Genomic DNA, 21,759 nt, shown 5'->3' with positions numbered 1-21,759 from the left:
GTACCCTCCTTAATGCCCATCACCCAATTGTCCCATCTCCCCATCAACCTCCCCTCCAGCAACCCTCAGTTTGTTTCCTGTAGTTAAGAGTCTCCTATGGTTTGTCTGCGTCTCTGATGATTTCCCATTCAGTTTTCCCTCCCTTTCCCTATGATCCTCTCCACTGTTTCTTACATTCCACATATGAGTGAAACCATATAATTGTCTTTCTCTGATTGACTTATTTTGCTCAGCATAATACCCTCCAGTTCCATCCATGTCAATGTAAATGGTAAGCATTCATCCTTTCTGATGGCTGAGTAATATTCCATTGTATATATATGCCACATCTTCTTTATCCATTCATCTGTTGATGAACATCTGGGTTCTTCCATACTTCAGCTATTGTGAACATTGCTGCTATAAACATTGGGGTGCAGGTGCCCCTTTAGAGCACTACATTTGTATATTTGGGGTAAATACCCAGTAGTGCAATTGCTGGGTCTTAGAGTAGCTCTATTTTCAACTTCTTGAGGAACCTCCATACTGTTTTCCAGAGTGACTATACCAGCTCTCATTCCCACCAACAGTGTAGGAGGGTTCCCCTTTCTCCTCATCTTCTCCAACATTTGTTGTTTCCTTTCTTATTAATTTTAGCCATTCTGATTGGTGTGAGGTAGCATCTCATTGTGGTTTTCATTTGTATTTCCCTGATGCCAAGTGATGTGGAGCATTATTTCATGTCCTGTTGGCCATTTGTATGTCTTCTTTGGCGAAATGTCTGTTCATGTCTTCTGCCCATTTCTTGACTGGATTATTTGTTTTTTGGGTATTGAGTTTGATACGTTCTTTGTAGATCTTGGATACTAGCCCTTTATCTGATATGTCATTTGTGAATATTTTCTCCCATTCTGTAGGTTGCCTTTTAGTTTTGTTGACTGTTTCCTTTGCTGTGCAGAAGCTTGTTATCTTTATGAAGTCCCAATAGCTCATTTTTTACTTTGTTTCCCTTGCCCTTGGAGACGTGTCTAGCAAGAAGTTGCTGCGGCCGAGGTCAAAGAGGTCTTTCATACAGTTTATCTTTGTGTATAGTGTAAGAAAATGGTCCAGTTTCATTCTTCTGCATGTGGCTGTCCAATTTTCTGAACACCATTTGTTGAAGAGACTGTCTTTTTTCCATTGGATATTCTTTCCTGCTTTCTCAAAGATTCTGGATTCTCTATTCTGTTCAGTTGATCTATGTGTCTATTTTTGTGCCAGTACCATACTGTCTTGATGATTACAGCTTTGTAATGTAGCTTGAAATCCAGAATTGTGATGCCACCAACTTTGGTGTACTTTTTCAACATTTCTCTGTTTATTCGGGGTCTTTTCTGGTTCCATACAAATCTTAGGATTCTTTGTTCCAGCTCTGTGAAAAATGTCAATGATATTTTGATAGGGATTGCATTGAATGTGTAGACTGTTCTGGGTAGTGTACATTTTAACAATATTTATTCTTCCAATCCATGAGCATGGAATGTTTTTCCACTTCTTTGTGTCTTCCTTAATTTCTTTGATAGGTGTTCTGTAATTTTTAGATTACAGATCCTTTACCTCTTTGGTTTAGGTTTCTTCCTAGGCATCTAATGGTTTTTAGTGCAATTGTAAATGGAATCAATTTCTTAATTTCTCTTTCTTCTGTCTCATTATTAGTGTGTAGGAATGCAACTGGTTTCTGTGCATTGATTTTATATCCTGCCATGTTGCTGAATTCCTGTATGAGTTCTAGAAATTTTGGGGTGGAGTTTTGTGGGCTTTCCACATAAAGTATCACGTCATCTGTGAAGAGTGGGAGTTTAACTTTTTCTTTTCCAATTTAAACGTGTTTTATTCCTTTTTGTTGCCTGGTTGTTGAGGCTAGGACTTCTAGTACTCTGTTGAACAACAGTGATAAGAGTGGACATCCCTGTCATGTTCCTGACCTTAGGGGAAATGTTCTCAGTGTTCCCCATTGAGAATGATATTCGCTGTGGGCTTTTTGTATATGGCTTTTATGATATTAAGTTTTGTTCCCTCTATCCTTACACTGTGAAGAGTTTTAATTGAGAAAAATGCTGTACTTTGTGAAATGCTTTTTCTGCATCTATTGAAAGGATCATATGCTTCTTGTCCTTTCTTTTATTAATATAGTGTATCACACTGATTGATTTGTGGATATTGAACCACCCTTGGAGCTCAGGAATAAATCCCACTTGGTCATGGTGAATAATCCTTTTAATGTACTGTTAGGTCCTATTGGCTAGTATCTTGGTGAGAATTTTGGCATCCATGTTCATCAGGGATATTGGTCTGTAATTCTTCTTTGTGGTGGGGTCTTTGTTTTGGAATCAAGGTAATGCTGGTCTCATAGAAAGAGTTTGGAAGTTTTCCTTCCATTTTCTATTTTTTGAAACAGTTTCAGAAGAATAGGTATTAGTTCTTCTTTAAATGTTTGGTGGAATTCCCCTGGGAAGCTAACAGGCCCTGGCCTCTTGTTTGTTGGGAGATTTTTGATTACTGCTTTAATTTCCTTGCTGGTTATGGGTCTGTTCAGGTTTTCTATTGCTTCCTATTTCAGTTTTGGTAGTTTATACATCTCTAGGAATGCATCTATTTCTTCCAGATTGCCTAATTTGTTGGCATATAGTTGCTAATAATATGTTCGTTTTTTTTAAAGATTGTGTTTATTTATTTGAGAGAGGGAGAGAGAAAGTATCAGGAGAGGGAGAAACAGACTCCCCACAAAGCAGGGAGCCCAATGCGGGGCTCGATCCCAGGACCCCGGGATCATGACCTGAGCTGAAGTCAGATGCTTAACCAACTGAGCCACCCAGACACCCCTCTCTAAAAATTGTCTGTATTTCCTTGGTGTTGGTGGTGATCTCTTCTTTTTCATTCATGATTTTATTAATTTGGGTCCTTTCTTTTTTCTTTTTGATACATCTGGCTAGGGGATTATCAATCTTTGTTTTTTAACTTAAAAATATATATTTAATACTTATAATATTATTCACAGAATTCTTGGCAGTTTTAAGTATTTTGAGGTTTCTATTGTTGAGAAATTTGAGGTTCATGTTGTCTCTTTTTCAGTCCCAAAAGCTCCGTTTTGAGTTCTCCAGGCTTTGGTGGAATTTCAAGTATTGTCAGGTCTGGCCAGTAGTTCCTGTGCACCACTTCACCCCAGTGCACGTGGTCAGGAGGCTGGCAGTGAGCATTTTCATGTAGGTGGCCCAGGACATGCCAGTGGGCATGGTCGGGGGGCTGCATGGGGAGGAAAGGTGGGCAGTGTTAGAAGGCTCCCAGATCAGGATGAAACCGTGCCAGGAAACAGGCCACACAGCAGTGGTGGGACAGGGTCAGGACCCTGGGTTGTCTCCCACCCCACACACCATGGGCTCATTTAGGACACGATGGCACCAAGAGGCCCAATGCCCCTTCCATGCCCACAAGCAGCCTTTAGCCTTCACTCTCAATCTTTTTAATTCTTTCAAAGAACGAGCTTCTGGTTTTGTTGATCTGCTCTACTGTTATTTTGGTTTCTATTTCATTGATTTCTGCTCTAATCTTTATTAGTTCTCTTCTCCAGCTGGGTTTAAGCTTTATTTGCTGTTCTTTCTCCAGCTCCTTTAGGTGTAAGGTTAACTTGTGTCTTTGAGACTTTTCTAGTTTCTTGAGAAAGGCTTGTATTGCTATGTACTTCCCTCTTAGGACCGCCTTTGCTTCATCTCAAAGGTTTTGAACAATTGTGTTTTCATTTTCATTTGTTTCCATGAAATTTTTAATTTCTCTTTAATTTCCTGGTTGGCCCATTCATTCTTTAGTAGGATGCTCTTTAACCTCCACATATTTGAGTTCCTTCCAAATTTCCTTTTGGTACCAGTTGAGACCTGATTTGTGACCCAATATGTGATCTATTCTGGAGAATGTTCCATGTGCACTCCAGAAGAATGTGTGTTTTGTTGCTTTAGGATGAAATGCTTTGTATATATCTGTGAAGTCCATCTGGTCCAGTGTGTCATTCAAAGCCTTTGTTTCCTTGTTGATATTCTTCTTAAATGATCTGTCCCTTGAAGTGAGTGGGGTGTTAAAGTCCCCTACTATTATTGTATTATTGTCAATGTGTTTCTTTAATTTTGTTATTAATTAGTTTATATAATTGGCTACTCCCAAGTTGGGAGCATAAATATTTATAATTGTTAGATATTCTTGTTGGATTTTAAGTATTATATAGTGTCCTCCTTCATCCTTTACTACAGTCCTTGGTTTAAAATCTAATTTGTCTAATACAAGGATTGCTATCCCAGCTTTCTTTCGATGTCCATTAGCATGATAAATGTTCTCCACTCCTTCACTTTCAGTCTGGAGGTGTCTTTGGGTTTAAAATTAGTCTCTTGTAGACAGTGTATCAGTGGCTCTTGCTTTTTTATCCAATCTGATACCCTGTGCCTTTTGATTGGAGCATTTATTAAGTATTGAAAGATAAATTTAGTGCCATTGTATTACCTGTAAAATTACTGTTTCTGTGTAATGTCTCTGTTTCTTTCTGGTCTGTTACTTTTGAGCTCTGTCTTTGCTCACAGGATCCCCTTTAATATTTCTTATAGGGCTGGTTTAGTGATCAAAAATTCTTTTAGTTTCTGTTTGTTCTGGAAGCCCTGTTATCTCTCCTTACATTCTTAATGACAGCCTTGCTAAATAAAGTATTCTTGGCTGCATGTTTTTCTCATTTAGCACCCTGACTATATCATGCCAGTCCTTTCTAGCCTGCCAAGTCTCTGTGGATAGGCCTGCTGCCAGTCTAATGTTCCTACCCTTGTAGGTGAAGGAACTTTTGTCTCAAGCTGCTTTCAGGATCTTCTCTTTATCTCTGAGATTTGCAAGCTTCACTATTATATATAGGGGTGTTGATCTATTTTTTTTCACTTGAGGGGTGTTCCCTGTGCCTCCTGGACTTGAATGCCTATTTCCCTCCCCAGATTAGGGAAGTTATCAGTTATAATTTGCTCAAAAATACCTTCTCCCCCCCTTTTCCTCTCCCTCTGGAACCCCTATAATATAAAGGGTTATATAATATAAGGGGTTATATAATATAAGACCTAAAAAGAAAGAGTTGATAAAATAAGAAGCTAGTTGGAAAGGGATAAAAGAAAAAGAAAATTTTAAATTGACAGACTAAAGAATCATGAGAAAAAACCTCAAATTCTATATACTGTTTTCCCCTAGTGCAGGCATTTTTCAGTTCTGTATGACCCATAAACTTGGTATTAGCCTGATGTTCCAAATGGTCTTCTGGGGGAGGGGCCTGTTGCACTGATTCTCAGGTGTCTTTGCCTGGGTGGAGTTGCACCACCCAGCAGGGGACCTTGCTCAATGTGGGTGGCTCCAGATTGGCTCTATTAAGCTTTTGTTCCCTGAAGGCTTTTCTCTCTGTTTTAGAGAATGGAAAAAAAAAAATGGCGGTGCCCTGATCTCCAGCCCTATCGCTGAATGATAGGGCCCCCACTGTTCAGTGCACCTTCATGGGAAAGCAGTCAGTCACTTTTGTGTGCTCCAAACTCGGAGGACCCTGCAGTGCCCATCTTCACTGATCCTCTCAGGGGAGGGAGGGGGGTCTCACCACGGCCCTGCTGTTTTCTGGGCCCCTGCTCCAGGATTAGTTGACCAAACATGCGCACGTCTGCACTACTCCTCCCAGGGGAAGGAGCAGGGTCTCACAGTGGTTTTGCTGCTTCCTGGGCCCTTGCTTGGAGAGTGATCCCCCAGTTGTGCTGTGTGGTTCGTGGCTTATGGCAACACCACGCTGAGAGGCCACTCCACGCCTTGCCGATTGCAACCAGCTTCCCCGCTCCAGTGCTTGGGAACTCTGGTGGCTCAGGCACCCCCGTTCTTTCTGTGACCCCAGGGATCCTGAGACCACACTGTCCCACCTAGTATTCTGCCTTACTTCACCACCTAAGCGCCTTTCAGGCAGGGACGTCCATCCCTGGAGCAGACTTCTAATAGTTCCAATTTTGTACCTCTCTGCTATATCACTTTCCAGCAGCCAGCTTCCAGAGGCTTCCTCCCCACCTCAGTTTATCTTCTAATATATCCCCTCAGATTCACTTCTCTGCACCTCCTACCTTGCAAAAAGTGGTCGATTTTCTATTTGTGGAATTGCAGTAATTCTTCTCTTAGATCTCAGGTTGAATTCACAGGTGTTCAGAATGATTAGATAGCTATCTAGCTGAATTCAAGGGACCAGATGAAATGAGGGTCCCCTACTCTTCTGCCATCTTCCTTCCTCCAAGAATATCTAATGTTTTGTGAGCTCTTCACTAAATGCTAGTTACTCTTCTGAGACCTTTAAATCCTCGCTGCATCCCTTCTATGTTTGCACTGTTTTATAAATGAGGAAACTGAGACATTGTGGGAATAATATTGTTTTTAAAGATTTATTATTTATTTATTTATTTATTTGAGAGAAAGAGCAAAAAAAGAGAGTTGGGGTGGGGGAGAGAATCCTTGACTAGACTCCCTGCCAAGTGCAGAGTCCAGCACCGGGGTCGATCTGATCCCAGGACCCCGAGACCAAGAGCTGAAACCAAGAGTCAGACATTTAATCACCTGAGCCACCTAGGGACCCCTGGGAGTAATAATTTTTTTAAGAACACAGCTATCGAGCATCAGCACTGGAATTCAAGCCCAGGCTGTGTGGTTCCAGAATCTATCCTCTACATGACATTGTCGAGGTGGGGAAATCAAATTGGGAAAGAACTTTGCTAAGAAGTTTTCCTTCTATTCTGTAGGTAATAGGAAACCACTGTGACAATGTGGGTGTGGTATATGAGAAAAAGGTTTTAAGGTTGACTTCCAAGTTCCTGTCTTCAAAGGCTGAGTTTCAGGTGGCACCTTACTAGATATAGCATAAAGAGTAGTGGGGCTAAGCATTAAAGAAAAGGAAATGCACTACATTTGGAGCATGTTAATTGTCGTGTGTCTGCAGTTTACATTTTTTTAGCAGTTTGACACTGGATAAAATATGAGACCTCTCTGTGCCACATTTTCTGCATCTGTAAAATGGGGATGAGGTTGTTATGAGGGCTAAATGTATTAGTAATCTGTGCTAAAAATAGCATCTGATTCATAGTATCTATTATCTGTTCTGATTAAACAAATAAATTGCATATATAAACCTTAAACTGCATTGGAATAGACCAGAAGTAAATACTAAGTTGTGTATTCAGTTAAGGCCACTTTCTAACTTGAATTGAAAATATTTTAACCTTTATTAATATAGGAAGTAGTTGTGGTTTTCATGTTTAATCTTCTGTAATGGTGCTATTAATTATTCTAATATTTTCAATAGATGTGATCATGTTTATTAATTTAAAATTACAATAAATATCACTAACTTAGATCAGAGGAAAACTGGATCAAATTATATACATTTTTAATGTATTAATTAATGCATTAAATTAATTAATTAATGCTTTTGAATTAAAGTATACTTTTAATACCAACTTTACTGACAAAGGGATTACTATATTATCTGATTTTATCCAAAATAATCACTCAAACAGCCTCCTTTTTCAACAAACACTGATTTGGTGTCTACTGACTAGCAGTCACCCAGCTCAACACTGTGTATAGTGCTGATAAGACAATGTCTCCTTACCAAGAGTTCAGAATCTAGTATAAGAGCAAGGATGGTCAGTGCAGGGACAGCAGCATCCAGATATTCTGATTTGTCACAGTCTATATGAAGACCAACCCATCAATGATCTTCAAATACAGTAGAGCACGTAAGTAAAATATTACATGCGTTTTAAGCTTTTTGAATTCTCATTAGACAGCACCAAATTATTGCCTCTAAATTATAAAACATTCTTCCTAAATCCCAGCTTATTACAATTTTATTATATTATCATGTATAAGTCTGAAATTTTTGTATGTGCCATCTACTGAAAAATTAAACTTTATTATAGTGAACACATAACCAGCAGAGCAACTTAAAATCCACAAGAATAAATGAAATCTTCTCTCCAAAAACACTAAGTTGTAAATACAGCAGAATCAAAGCTGTGAATTTTTCTTCAGGGTTCAGGCTTTACAGAGGCACTGATACCTGAAAGTTTTCTTGAACCATGAGTAGAATTTTATCAGTCAGAGAAGACAGAAATGAATAGCCCAGCATTTCATCACCACTTTAATGTATATCACCCCCACTGCACAAATAAGGACTTTGAGTACAAAAAAACTTGTGACTTAGTCACCATGCTTCTCTGAGGCAAAGTAAACATTCAGCCCTGGTCAGCTGATCAAAATCAGTAATGTTTTACCATCAGAAAGCTCCATCCTTTCATGCAGGGACCTCCTGTAACAAATGGGTTGTTATTTATTATTGTTTATGTCTTTGAAAGCAGTAGATTGGTCTCCTGACACCAGACACCTTGTCCCTCGAAGCTTGATCTTTAGCCAGAACCACGCTTCTCCTGAGGTATCTGATAGCTGTGTATCTGGCTGAGAAAGCAGTCCTTCTGGTTACCACGACTGCTTCTACCTAAACGGATCCCACATCTGGAATTCTGAACGTGCTTTGCCCTTTGACATCCAACCCTGATCCATAATTGCCTACTTTGTATTTTCATCTGAATGTAGAGTCATTGCTTCAGAGGTACCATATCAAAAACTGAACTCTTTAGCTTTTGTTTTTCCAAAGCAAGCCTCTCTGAATCTCCTGTCTCTTACCAGCTCAGTGGAACTGGGATTATTAATCTCTAACACTTGTTTTTCACTCCTCCTTTTTCCTTTCTCTTTATCATGAGAGAACTATCCATCTTCCTTTTTTCATTTCATCCCAGCCATCTGCCCTTTGTTGCCACACCTCTGGATGGAGTCTGTATCATTCACACCAGTAGTTATGTTAAATAGGACAAAAACTACACTGTGGCAAAAACAAAACAAAACAAAAAAAACACATTGGTTGCAACAAGAGAAAAGCCCATGTATTCCACGTGAAGCAGCCCTGTTCCATGTGCAGAGCAGTGTGGGAAGGTTGCTTTGTTCTATAAGAACTCTCTAGCAACCATGTGATTTGCTTCCACTGCTCCATCATCCCATGGAATGTTGTTATTGACTGAAGGATACTGATGTGAGCTGGCTTAGTCATGTTTCATCCCAGCTTATGGGAAACAGGCAAAAGAGATGTGAAGATTGAAGCAAGAGATATTGAAGTTGCATACATAACTTCAGACCACATTTCTTTGGCAAAGCAGTCACTTGGCCTTCCCAGCTGCCAAGAGAAGCTGGGGAATCAGCTGAGAAGCTGAGTGACACAGTGAAAATAATTACTGTGGAAGAAGGGGAAGATGGATTTGCAGGTCCAGTTAACCATTTGTCCTACTAGTCAAACACTGTTGCCCAATATACCATGAACAACGTTTTCCTCATTTATTATGAGGTTTCAAGATCAAACCCAATTCCACTTCCTTTTCTGGGTATTATAATCCTTGGCAGCTCTGTTTTTTAATATTGGCTTTCCCATTCATTTTGCATCTACTTTATAATGTCCTGTAAGCCTCTGTAAAGCTCTTTATAAATCATCCTTATTATTTACTTGCATTCTCAAACAAATTTTAAATTTCCAGAAACAGGGAGTGCATTTTATACTTCTTTGCATAGGCAGAGTCTACTGGTCTATTATCCAAAATAAGCAATAAAATTATGCACAAAAAAATACTGACAGAATCAATATTTTCTAGCAGTTTTCTTATAATGTACACAAGAAGTTAATAAAATATGTATTTGGATGAATAAATATGTGAATGATTAGATGAATATGAACTTGGTCCAACTTCTTTCCCAAATATCCATAAGTCAAGATTTAAATGAACCTAGAGTATAAAAAAATCTGATTTTTTTAGGTAATAGTAGGAAGAATATAGAATGTGTGCTTTCTTTGTAAAATTCACAGGAAAAACCACATTTCTCAATTTATTTTCTATTCCTGTAAATCTGAGGGCATACATAGTCCTTACCATTTAGTATAAGTAAAAGAACAGGTCTGGATTTCCATGAGATTAAAAAAAGAAAAGGCATTATATCATTTCTTTGTTTTATGTTTGATACAAAAAAATCAAAATTAGTTCTGAACTATGTCCAACAATGGCAAAAATTGAAAGCAAGCCAAAGTGGAGAAGTGATAAGGCTGTAACGAGGAATGACCAAGGGATGAAATGTCAGAGATCAATAAAAATCAAAGTAGGAACTAAAAACGTATGTACTTTTCAGTAACATAGAGTGGTCAATTCAAGAAAGACTTGACCATTAGATTTGGTATTAAGGAGGGCACGTGGTGTGATGAGCACTAGGTGTTATACGCAACTAATGAATCGTTGAACACTACATTAAAAACTAATGATGCACTATATGTTGGCTAACTGAACATAATTAAAAAAAGATTTGGCAAACATTTGTAATAAAGATTCCTATGTTAGTGGCTTGAACTAGTTGATAGAAAAGGAAAGGAGGGCGATTCCTGGATGGCCCAGGTGGTTAAGCCTCTGGCTTCGGCTCAGGCCATGATCTCAGGGTCCTGGGATCAAGTTTCCCCCCATCAGTTGCCCCCCATTACTGTTGCACCCCCCTTGGGCTCCCCACTGAGCAGGGAGCCTGCTTGTCCCTCTCCCTCTACCCATCCCCCGCTCATGCTTTCTTTCTTTCTCTCTCAAATAAATAAAATAAAATCTTTAAAAAGAAAAAAAAGAAAGAAAAGGAGAGGTGCCTGGGTGGCTCAGTCAGTTAAGACTCTGACTCTTGATTTTTTTAAAAATTTTTATTGTTATGTTAATCACCATATATTACATCATTTGTTTTGGTGTAGTGTTCCATGATTCATTGTTTGTTCATAACACCCAGTGCTCCACACAGAATGTGCCCTCTTTAATACCCATCACCAGGCTAACCCATCCCCCTACCCTCCTCCCCTCTAGAACCCTCAGTTTGTTTTTCAGAGTCCATCATCTCTCCTGGTTTGTCTCCCCCTCTGACTTACTCCCCTTCATTCTTCCTCTCCTGCTATCTTCTTCTTTTTCTTTTTTCTTAAAATATGTTGCGTTATTTGTTTCAGAAGTACAGATCTGTGATTCAACAGTCTTGCACAATTCACAGCGCTCACCGTAGCACATACCCTCCCCAATTCCGACTCTTGATTTTTCAGCTCAGGTGATGATCTCAGGGTGGTGAGATGGAGCTCTGCAGCAGGCTCCAGGCTTAGTGTGAAGTCTGATTGAGATTCTCTCCCTCTCCCTCTGCCCCTCCCCACCACCCCTGCGCACACCCACACTCTCTCTCTCTCAAAAAACAAAAACAAAAAAGAAAAGGAAAGAAATGCAGTAATAGTCTATTTCTTCCTTTTTGAAATGAGCTTGTGTTTCAGTAATGTAAATAATGGCCATATGAATGTGCACCTAGTCTACTCAACTGATAAAATGTTAATACCTGGTTTTTGTTTTTTATTTAAAAATCTTTTTTCTAGGTAGCTGTGTATAAGAATTAAAGACCCCAGTACTATCAATACAGAACTTGCATTGTTTACAGAAAGTAGGTAAAATTGTGTTGGATAAAACTGAACTGAGCTCCATTCTACCAATGTTTTTCTTTTTCTTTTGTGGAACAAAGGAAGTGAGTTCACTTTGAGTGTGAATTCCCAAGTCTTTTACAATTTCTGTTCATACTCTCCTTGGCATTTTCGTTGGGAGGCAGTCGATTTCTTCTATAGATGGATTTCATTATTCAGACTTCACCGTCAGTAGAGTACATTATAAATTATGCAGAATGTGATAATTAGTAGCAAGCAAGAATATAAATAAAACTGCATAACCAATAAAAGGCCATAAAACCTGGCAAGTAAAATTAGTTACTGTGTGTTAAAATAGGAAATGTATGGAGGAAAAAAAAAATTGATCTCACATGTCCTCTGTGTGCTGGAGAGAAATTGCTATATTACACATAGTTCTGGAAACACATGTATATAGTCTATTAGAAATAAAATCATATGTAATGCGGTGATTCAGAATGATCTAAGAACAAAAAAACCATGGTCCCATGAAGGTAAATGGTTCTTTTGTTAAAGTAAAGCTGATAATATCCTTCCCCCACCATGCTAAACCAAGCACCAATTTTTTTAAATGTGCATCAGTTTCCACAGTAAGCTTTTGCAGTTTTAAGTTTGAAAATGACATTGAGAATCTTAATAACTTACATTTGTTATTTGTTTAACAAATAACACATGCATGCACACATACACAAAAACTGCTTTGTATATTTCCTGGAAATCTCCAGTTAGTGAAATGACATATCAGCAATATTGAACAAATGATAATCCCAGTGTGTACAATAAGATGCATTAAGTGAGCTGAACAAATTTACCTAGCCCACCCCACAGAGCTTCACTATAATCAAGGGGGAAAATTGCATATGAATTGTGCCCATCTAAAAAGAAAAAGATCTTTAGGGCCATATTGATTTCACTGAATGCCCTATAGATACACTTGAGGAACTGTAATGTAAAGGTTAAGGCAAGGGCTAGAATTCATTTGAATAATATATTCTAACATATTCTATAAGACTTAGTTTCCTGCATCAAAGCATCAAGATGTGTGTATAAAGTATGCCAATTACAAAAGTGCCATAGTGCTTTGGAAAGGATGACTGTCTTCTAAATAATTGTTTTGTTTCTTAATAAACGACTGTTTGGCAGCCCAACAATAAAATCAGCTTTCAAATTGTTTTCAAAAAAACAATTTCAGCTAAAATTAGACTTTGCTGATTATGGAAACAAATTGGAATTTGTGCACAAAAAGCCTTTTGGGTACTTTGTATTGTGAATGTTTTTATATTCATTTTTCCTTTATCATCAGAGTTTGCTTAGATTTCAATGTCAAAGGAGTCAAAATGCCTAATATAAATGCAAATTTTCTATTGGGCTTTTAATAGAAAAACTAGGAAATGTGAACCTCAGTGTTTAGGTGGCCTGAATAGGTAAAGGCAGATTGAACTGAATAAAGCATGATAACATTATGAAGTGTCTTATACTACTTATGCTTAGGGTCTAAAATAACCCTAAGATGCCTGATGAAAGATTTCATTCCAGAGGACCAACCATCAGTTCAACTGATACAATAATGTATTTGATTAATTTTTAAGGAACAACAATTCCATTTAACTGAATTAATGGGAACTAATCTGAGTCATTTGAAGTACGATTAAAATATGAAGGTTATTTGATACTGTAGATTTCTTATATTCATTACCCATCATGGTGAGGTAAGTATCCTCACCTCCTTACATGACTTGACAAATATGTAAATTCTACAAGAGTGACATCCAGACACCAGCTTTGGCCCATTTTCCTTTGTATTGTTCCTGTTCTAGATTATACTTACGAGTGCAATTTAATTTCTATCATCATTAATTTCTTGATTTGTACAATAATTGTTGACTAAGTTCCACTTTCAGGCAAGGCTAGAAAGGGAATAAGATAGATTATGTGATTAAACACGGTGTGATTGCCTAAGATTCTTTCTGATATTCTTCTAGAGCACTTTATATTTTTTCCACCTTAGTACCCAATATTATGCCCTTTTGTTTTTACTGTTGTTATTTCTTTCTAGCTCCTCCTACATTTTAAGTGCATTAGTAGTAGGGACCAAGTTGGATTGATTTCTCTATTGCATACGAAGTGGTTAAAAATCTCAAATATGTGTGATGGAAAAACAGTCATGCATGGATGCAGGAATCAGGGGAAGGCTGTGAGAAAACACTAAGCAAAGCTTCCTGGGAGCTCAAAGAGGGGGTGATAAGCTCCGCTTGGCAGGAAGAGGACAGCAATGAGAAAGTCTTCACAAAGACAGGTAGTATTTGAAATGGTTGGAAGGTGCAATGGAGATAAAATGAATTAAAAATAGTAAAATGAAAGAATAGAAACTTGAAGTGTATATTACATTCTGAGAAAGTTAAATAACTCTCCTGAGGAGCGGAGGGTTTCTGGGAATTGAGTAACATATGGGATTGGAGAGGTAGTTTGCTCACAATTGATGCGTGAGGAACCAGGGGTGAAGGTGGTTCAAACCACATCTGCTGAAATAGCACAGGCACATCGTTGTTCAGTAACTGTCTTCTGTTGACGTGCTTCATAACATATATGTCTGGTTTCTCTTTGGCCTATGCTGACCCAGTTCCAAGTTGGCTAAGTTATATTTGCTGGCCCTCAGTTATTGAAGAATACTTTCCATCTAGAATCAAGTGCACCTTTACCAGGATTTGTGCCCATAGGAACATCAAGACATTCTCCTAATACTCCAACTTGATTATTCAGTACTGTAATTTTCTTAATCAAGATTCTAGCTTCAAGTCTTCGGTTGTTTTCTTTCATAGATCCTAGGACTCTTGGAGCTGTATTTGGTGCTTTCATTTGCTTTTACTTTGTGATCACAGTATACTGGATTATAGCATACTTATTACTTATATTCTCTATAACATAAGAAGTAAGGCTATAATATATACAAAATGAAGGAAGAGAAACACTCATTAATGTTTTAACAATGTAGATTTAATTAGGTTAAGATATATTTGCATGTAGCTTGATATATTAATATAGACTGATTATTGAACTTATCAATTAATTAGTTAATATTAAAATGGTACATAGGCCTTTGGACAAGAATATGCCAGATAATTCTAAAACAGTAAGGAAACAATCCAAGGATCTTAAACTGGTAAATGTGCAGCTGTGTCTCTTAGAGCATAGCACTGATGCAATGCACCCAGATTTGATCCTTTAAGGAATGCCTGTTTAAAGATATCTTGTTATTTAGATAAAAATATTCTATAGTTCATTTACCTATAAAACCTCAAATTCAAAATGAAAAAAGAAACAAATCATGTATTGAAATCTACTTAAAACAGCCTATCTTCTCACATACCAACTTGGTAAGCTAGAATATGTTCATCCTTGTAATCTTTCCCCTTATTGAGTTTTGGTTTTATTTTGTTTTCAGTTCTCTAGGGGAAATGTTTTCTAAAATCATGCTCTTGCATATCATAAGCCATGTCTTACCTGCATCTAATAAAGAAGAAAACATAATGTTCCAGGACATACTGCTTACCATTCATAAGTCATCATTGTACCTAAGTTTACTATTTCAAAAATGAGAGATTTATAAGCTTGTTTGTTGGGGGGCATTTCCCAAATAAAAAAGTACATTCACAGGTTGAGTTGAGCTGTTAGAAGCTTTGAAGCTCACTGTAAGCTACTCAAAGAGTTTTACCTGGGATTCGCTGATCCCCAAGAAGTCACTGAATTCTCAGGGAATTTGTGATTTTTGAATAGGAAACATGAGATATCTTTTTTCGTACTTACTTTTATTGAAATATTGCATTTTCCCAATTATGAATGTACCATAAGTCATAGTAATATTAGTGATACCAGTGACTGCGCCACCAGTAAAAATCACTTGCTATTTTTCATCCATTATAATTGCTTTAGAGGTTTCAAAATATTGTTTATACTCCTAATTACTTCAAAACTATGGTAACTTGATGTTCTCTCACTGGATCATATTATATAATGTAAAGAAGCACATTAATTACCATATCACAGATTCTTAAAAATATTTTCATTAACAAATTTCAGTATCACTTTAATCCTATATTTTTTATTTTATTCATTAAATATAATCCAAGAAGAGGATCTGTAGGCTTTGCTAATCTTCCAAAGCGATTGTTGGTTCCAAAGACATATATGAACCCTCTATTAAAGGAGCAGGACCTCTAGTAAACCCTAATCGTGGGGTTTTTAAACACTTAACAACCTTACTGCTATGTCATACTTGAGAGTTTACAAAAACTGTTCATGTACACTGTATGTCTTTGTTCTTAAAATTTTTTGATAGGACTCATGGAAAGGGCCACAGGAATGATGCACATCTGGTACATTCAATAAAGAAGGACATTTTCTGTAGAGAATTTAAAAGCAATAATAAAACCTACTAAAAGTCCTATTTTCTAGTATCATCATAGCTTGACAATTTACAACAATATGGTAATAAATTATTCTAAAATACTCTCCTTTCAAAAATGTTTTTTGTGCTAAGTTCTAATCAATTTGTATGATTATTGTTGCTTCTGTTATTGTCTGTAGTTTAGTGCATAACTGAAGTATTTCCTTTATTACAAGTTATTTGAATTTCAAATATTATTAAATACATGTGAGAGATAAAAATAATATGTGAGAGGTATATAATATACCTGAGAGGTAAAAAACCAGCCCTTTTTTATGTTAAGCTTGAATAAACATATTGAACATGGAAATTAATACAAAATAACTCTAGTGACAGAGTCAGAACCCCAAAACACAGCTGCATGCAGATTAGGCTGCATGTGTTCACTCCAACATACAGAATCTAATAGTCAAGAAATGTCCATGCTCACTTTGGGCACAGTTCATGATTCTGACTCTTAGGATCCTAAACATTCCTGCATTTACAAGTTGATTTGATATAAACAACTGCAGCTTAGTGGGGGTAAAGATGGAAAAAGAATTTGAGTTACTTCAATTCTGTCATTCCCTTGGAGTATGTATTCACTTCATGATTATTCCTGACAGTAATTTTGTCATATAGGGAAGCGAAGAGTCAAAAATAATCTGCTTTGGGCATCAGCTATGCTCTACCCCACCCTGGCTGACACAGTTTCTGTAGTTATCATTACTCCCCAATTTTACCAGATGGTGAGAACTTGTCCAAAATCACGGAGTGATTCAAGAGCAGAACTTTGCAACAATCAAGTCTTCTGATTTCCTAGATCAGTGCTTTGTCTTCACTCAAGATGCTAATACATCTGTTAGGGGGAAAGAGTTTTGTAGTTCCATGAGGAAGATTCTAGGTTAAACAAAGTCCTTTGCTATAGGATTTAAGGAGTCTTTTAGCATTATTATGCAATCTAAATCCACAGGGGGTTAGTCTTTCACAAGTTTTTTTTTTTTTTTTTTTTTATCACAGATTGTTTTGTTTTCCAAGAAACATTTTGTAAATGTAGTTTAGCATCAAGCATAAAACAAACAAAGTAGTTGAAAAACTTCATGTGCTGCTCCTCAAAGTAAGGCACTGGATTTGGAGAGAGTTTTACTGGATAAAACTAACATTAATTGAGCACTTTGTATGTAATCCATTAAGAACTTAGAGTTTGTGTTTTCATTTTATCCTCACCTGACCATCTGAGATTGATGCTAATAATATTTTCATTTGAGAAATGAGGGAACCAAGGGATATCAAAGTGAAAGGTCTTGTCCAATGTCAGAGAAATATAAAAGTTTAAACATTATTGACACCTTTATAAATGCCCTGCTTCTATTCCCACTCCCCAATACCCTCCCCTAATCTTGCTCATTCCTACTTTTCCTTTAGATCTCAGTTTAAAAGTTACTTTTTCAAGGAAGCCTTCTCTAAACCCCTGGACTAGATAGACTAAGTGACCCCACTAATCCTGATCATTATATTTACTTGTTTAATGGTATCTTCTGAGATAGACTGTAAACTCTGATTGAGCAGGAAATGTTTTACATCTATATTTCTTGTGGTAACTAAAAGCCAGGAACAAATAGTAATTTAATTACTCTATAAATAGTAATTTAATTAATTACTCTATAAATAGTAATTTAATCAAAGTCAACTGATTTGTTTTTCAAGTTTACTGAAAATTAGAGTTTGGGAGAGAGAAATAACAAGGTTGTATTTTAGTTTTCCTCTCCTCCTTTGGTTAAGGACCTCACCAACTCCTCTAGTTTGAAAGGTCTTAAAAATTAGATTCCTCTCAGGATCACCTGAGTGGTGCAGTTGGTTAAGCTTCCAACTCTTGGTTTCGGATCAGGTCATGATACCACGTCCTGATCCCAGGATCATGAAATAGAGCACCGGGTTGGGTCTGCCCTCTGCACACGCAGACTCTGCTTGGGGCTCTCTTTCCCTCTCCCCGTGCCCTTCCTCTCTGCCCTCGCTCATTCTCTCTCAAATAAATAAATCTTTAAAAAAAAAAAAATTAGACTCCTCTCACCAATTCACAAGGCCCTTCATTCTAGTTTGATTACTACTTAAAATATGTCTATTTATATGTCCCAGTACAGAGCAGGTGATTTCCAGTTAGAAAAATAATTCACACTCAGGCATAAGCCAAAAGTTATGTTTATCATTGGATAAACTCAAGGATTATACTTAGATCTCTGAATAGACGTAGAGAGATGTCAGATTTCTGGGTTGTTCTAAAATTGTCCACTTCTTGGACCCTTCAGGATTTCTAAGTTTCCTCAAAACTAGAAAGTGTCACATGGCTCAGATTTGGGGGAATTGCCCATGAGGTTGGAGGGAGGGAAGCACATATTAATCAGGTAATTTCTGATTAGTAGGTTTTCTCTTTATGGAACAATCTCTGTGTATTCATTCGGAAACAAGCTTTCCTCTCAGTGTTTCTTTATAAAGAAATTTTTAACTACGATAAAAAAAAAGACTCAAATGGTGTCTAAATTCAGAAAATCTTAATTTAAAAAAATGAATTTTTTCAAATAAGTTTTTCTAGCAGCAGAGCATTTTAAAAAATCATTGACTGAATTCAACTAATGTCCTATTTCCCCATGAACACATCACTACCAATATAATCCTATATGATAATACGTTGACATAATTTTGTGATAAACAAATCTATAATATCCTTGTTAGTTTAATGTCAATTCATAATATATTTTGATTTTATATAAATTAATATGTGCTTAAGCATAAACACTAGTGTCTTGTAAACAGGAACACTAGATTTTTAATCAATGTTATATAATTTTTAAATAAATGAAGACTGACACAGTTATGTGGGTGAAAAGTGTGAATAACCAACACAAAAATATGGAAAGATATTTAATAATCTTATTAGTTAAGAAATGTAAGTTATCTCTCTAACATTTCTACTCAGTGTCCTGAACATTCTCCAATATATACTGAGTAAATTAATACCACTTTATTATAATTGTCCATTAAGTTCTTGAAAACAGCTATCCTCAGCAAATTTGTATTTTCTCTGATACATATCTTAGAAATCTTTTAACTCTTTCTCATAGTTCATTGTTGCCATATCGCTCCCCATTCTGGGGATTTCTCTGGATGTCCTATTCCAAATAACCAAATTTTAAATGATCAGTAAAAGGAAATATATAGATATAGATATGTGAATTTTTTCTTTCTTTATATAGTAACTTGCTCAGAGCCAGAAAAAGTTGTGTGTGTATGTGGTTGGACACACACCCACAGTATATACTGTCCTAGGCAGTATATATAGGCAGTACTGGTACAAATTACCCCTCCTTTTTTTTTTAGCTATAATACAGTATGTTTTATTTGTAAAATCACCTCCAAATAAAAATTATATATAGACATTTCATCATAAGAGAATATGCAAAGGCTACATGCCACTTTGTTTTAAAGGAATACTTTTTAAAAACATATGAAGGGTGCGTGGGTGGCTCAGTTTGTTAAGCGAGTCCCACTTAGGGCTCCCTGCTCAGTGGGGAGGCTGCTTCTCCCTTTCCTGCCCCCCCTGCTTGTGCACGTGCTCTCTCTCTCTCTCTCTGCCAAATAAATAAATAAAATCTTAAAAAAAAAACCACACATATGAAGCATTAGGCACTATCCCAACCCTAACTTCTGGATGGCTTCTCAGAAGAGGGCACAGAAAAGTTCCAAAATCTGTAGAGAATGGTACAGAAAATAAACTTAAGAACATTATAGCAACAGAGTTATCAAAATTGTCGGAGAATAACCATTTATTAAATGCTAACTATCTTAAACAGTGTTGGGTATATACTATTTTAGTTATTTCCTTCTTATAACAATTTTGCTAAATTATTTTCTTCATTTAATAAGAAAACTAAACTTAGAGCCATCATGAATGCTGCCCAGCAAGCACAATTGTGTGCACATTTGAGGTTTAAACCAGATTTGAATTTAGTTTTTCACTCTAAAATCATAATGTACATGTATGCTGTATCTACCTTCTTCATTTTTTAAAATATTTTATTTATTTATTCATTTATTTATTTGAGAGAGCAAGAGAGAGTGGGGGGGGGAGGAGCAGAGGAAGAGGGACAAACAGACTCCATGCTCAGCCTGATGCGGGGCTCAATCTCATGACCCTGAGATCATGACCTGAACTTAAATGAAGAGTTCGACACTCAACTGACTGAGCCAACCAGGTGCCCCTTTCTTCTTTATTTTTATAAATCAAGTGTCTGAAGTCTTTCAGCAATTAAAGAAAACCCACAGCAATTCCTCCTCTTGAGTTTTGTCTGGGTTTTGTTTGGTTGTTTTGTTTGTTATTTCCTGTAGCCCCACCACGATTCTGACCTTTTACCTAATCAGTTCACTCTTGGTTTTTGCAGTAAATCCTAATTACTACTTTCTATTCCATAGTAATAAATTGAATAAAATTCTATTTATTCTGTATGCTGTTACCAGATTAATCTTTTTCTGCCACTTATTTTCCTACTCTATCATTTCCATTTACTATCCTTGATAATTTACGTATTTAGTCTTTAAATTCATTCTAAATTCTCTGTGAACTATTCTTTGTCTCTTACTTAAGCATATGCCCCATGGTTTCCCAGCCCAGATCCTCCACTGTTAACCAAATTGATCTTCAGGTTGGTCCATCTGCATGCACTGAGTGATTTTTGCCTTACCATTTTGTCATTTAAACAGGATTTAACATAGATTTTAAGTACTTGCCAAGTGCCAGTTACCATTCATGAAATTTACATGCACAGTCATTTGCTGTTCACAGCACTCCCACAAAGCAGAGGAAAAGGTCAAGGTAATTAACATTTATTGTACGACTATGCTTTAGATGATCTTTGTTAAATTATCTTCTTTAATCTTCAGAATGGCCCAGCCTGAAATTGGGGAAGTTCAAGAGCTTCCCCAGGCATAGACATTGAGACTGAGAAGTTTTTAATCAAGGTCTGTCCAAATCCAATTGCAGGTTCTTCCTATATCATACCTCTTCCTAGCAGGCAAGAACTCTTGGTAATGTTTCTCATATTTTCCCAGTGCTTCTACAGTATTTTGTTATTTTTAGATTTCAATAAATGAATGAATGAATGCTCTTTTCCCCTCATACTCTTTGTTTTGACTCTACTTTGCTTGTTTAAATTCTCCCCACTTCAAGCTTTCCTTTATCAAGCTTGTTACCTAAGCTTAATTACATATGACTTACCTCTGTACTTAACATATTTAATTTTTACGAATTAAAAAGCAGAGTAAGTAGCTGTAAAGAGCATGGACTCTGAACTGACTGTTCAATCCTATTGTGTCATATGATTTGGAAAAGTCACTTAACCTCCTTGTGTCTCAATATCCTCAAGTATGAAATATGGGTAATTATAGTACATTCCTCATAAGATTACAAAGGATCAAATGAGCAGTTATGATTTCTAGTAGGCTCAGAATAGTGTCTGACACAATATAAATATTTGTTATATAAAGAACCTATTCAGCATCAGGGACTGTCAGTGCTGGGGCTACAACAGTGACTAAAATCAGTAGAGTCCTTATTTTCATGAAACTTAATCTGCCACTTAAATGTTACTGTGTAACAATTGTACATAGTATATAACAAATTGATTGTGTATTTGTTTATGAATTCTAGGCTTGTCTTTTTAATGTTTTAAGCTTCTAGAAATAG

General features: G+C 36.7%; 1 pseudogene; it reads right to left on the bottom strand.

Moving 5' to 3' along the window:
• Positions 1–3,048: 3,048 nt before the first annotated feature.
• Positions 3,049–3,251, bottom strand: LOC114217466 (ubiquinol-cytochrome c reductase complex assembly factor 6 pseudogene; annotated as a pseudogene).
• Between the last annotated feature and the right edge of the window lie 18,508 nt (positions 3,252–21,759).

Source organism: Eumetopias jubatus, unplaced genomic scaffold (assembly GCF_037043125.1).
Source record: "Eumetopias jubatus isolate StellerSeaLion01/CBP00866 unplaced genomic scaffold, mEumJub1_p1.0 scaffold_1, whole genome shotgun sequence".
Lineage (NCBI taxonomy): Eukaryota > Metazoa > Chordata > Mammalia > Carnivora > Otariidae > Eumetopias > Eumetopias jubatus.
Note: the sequence above shows the minus strand (reverse complement) of the source record. Positions and strands in the feature narration are given on the sequence as shown.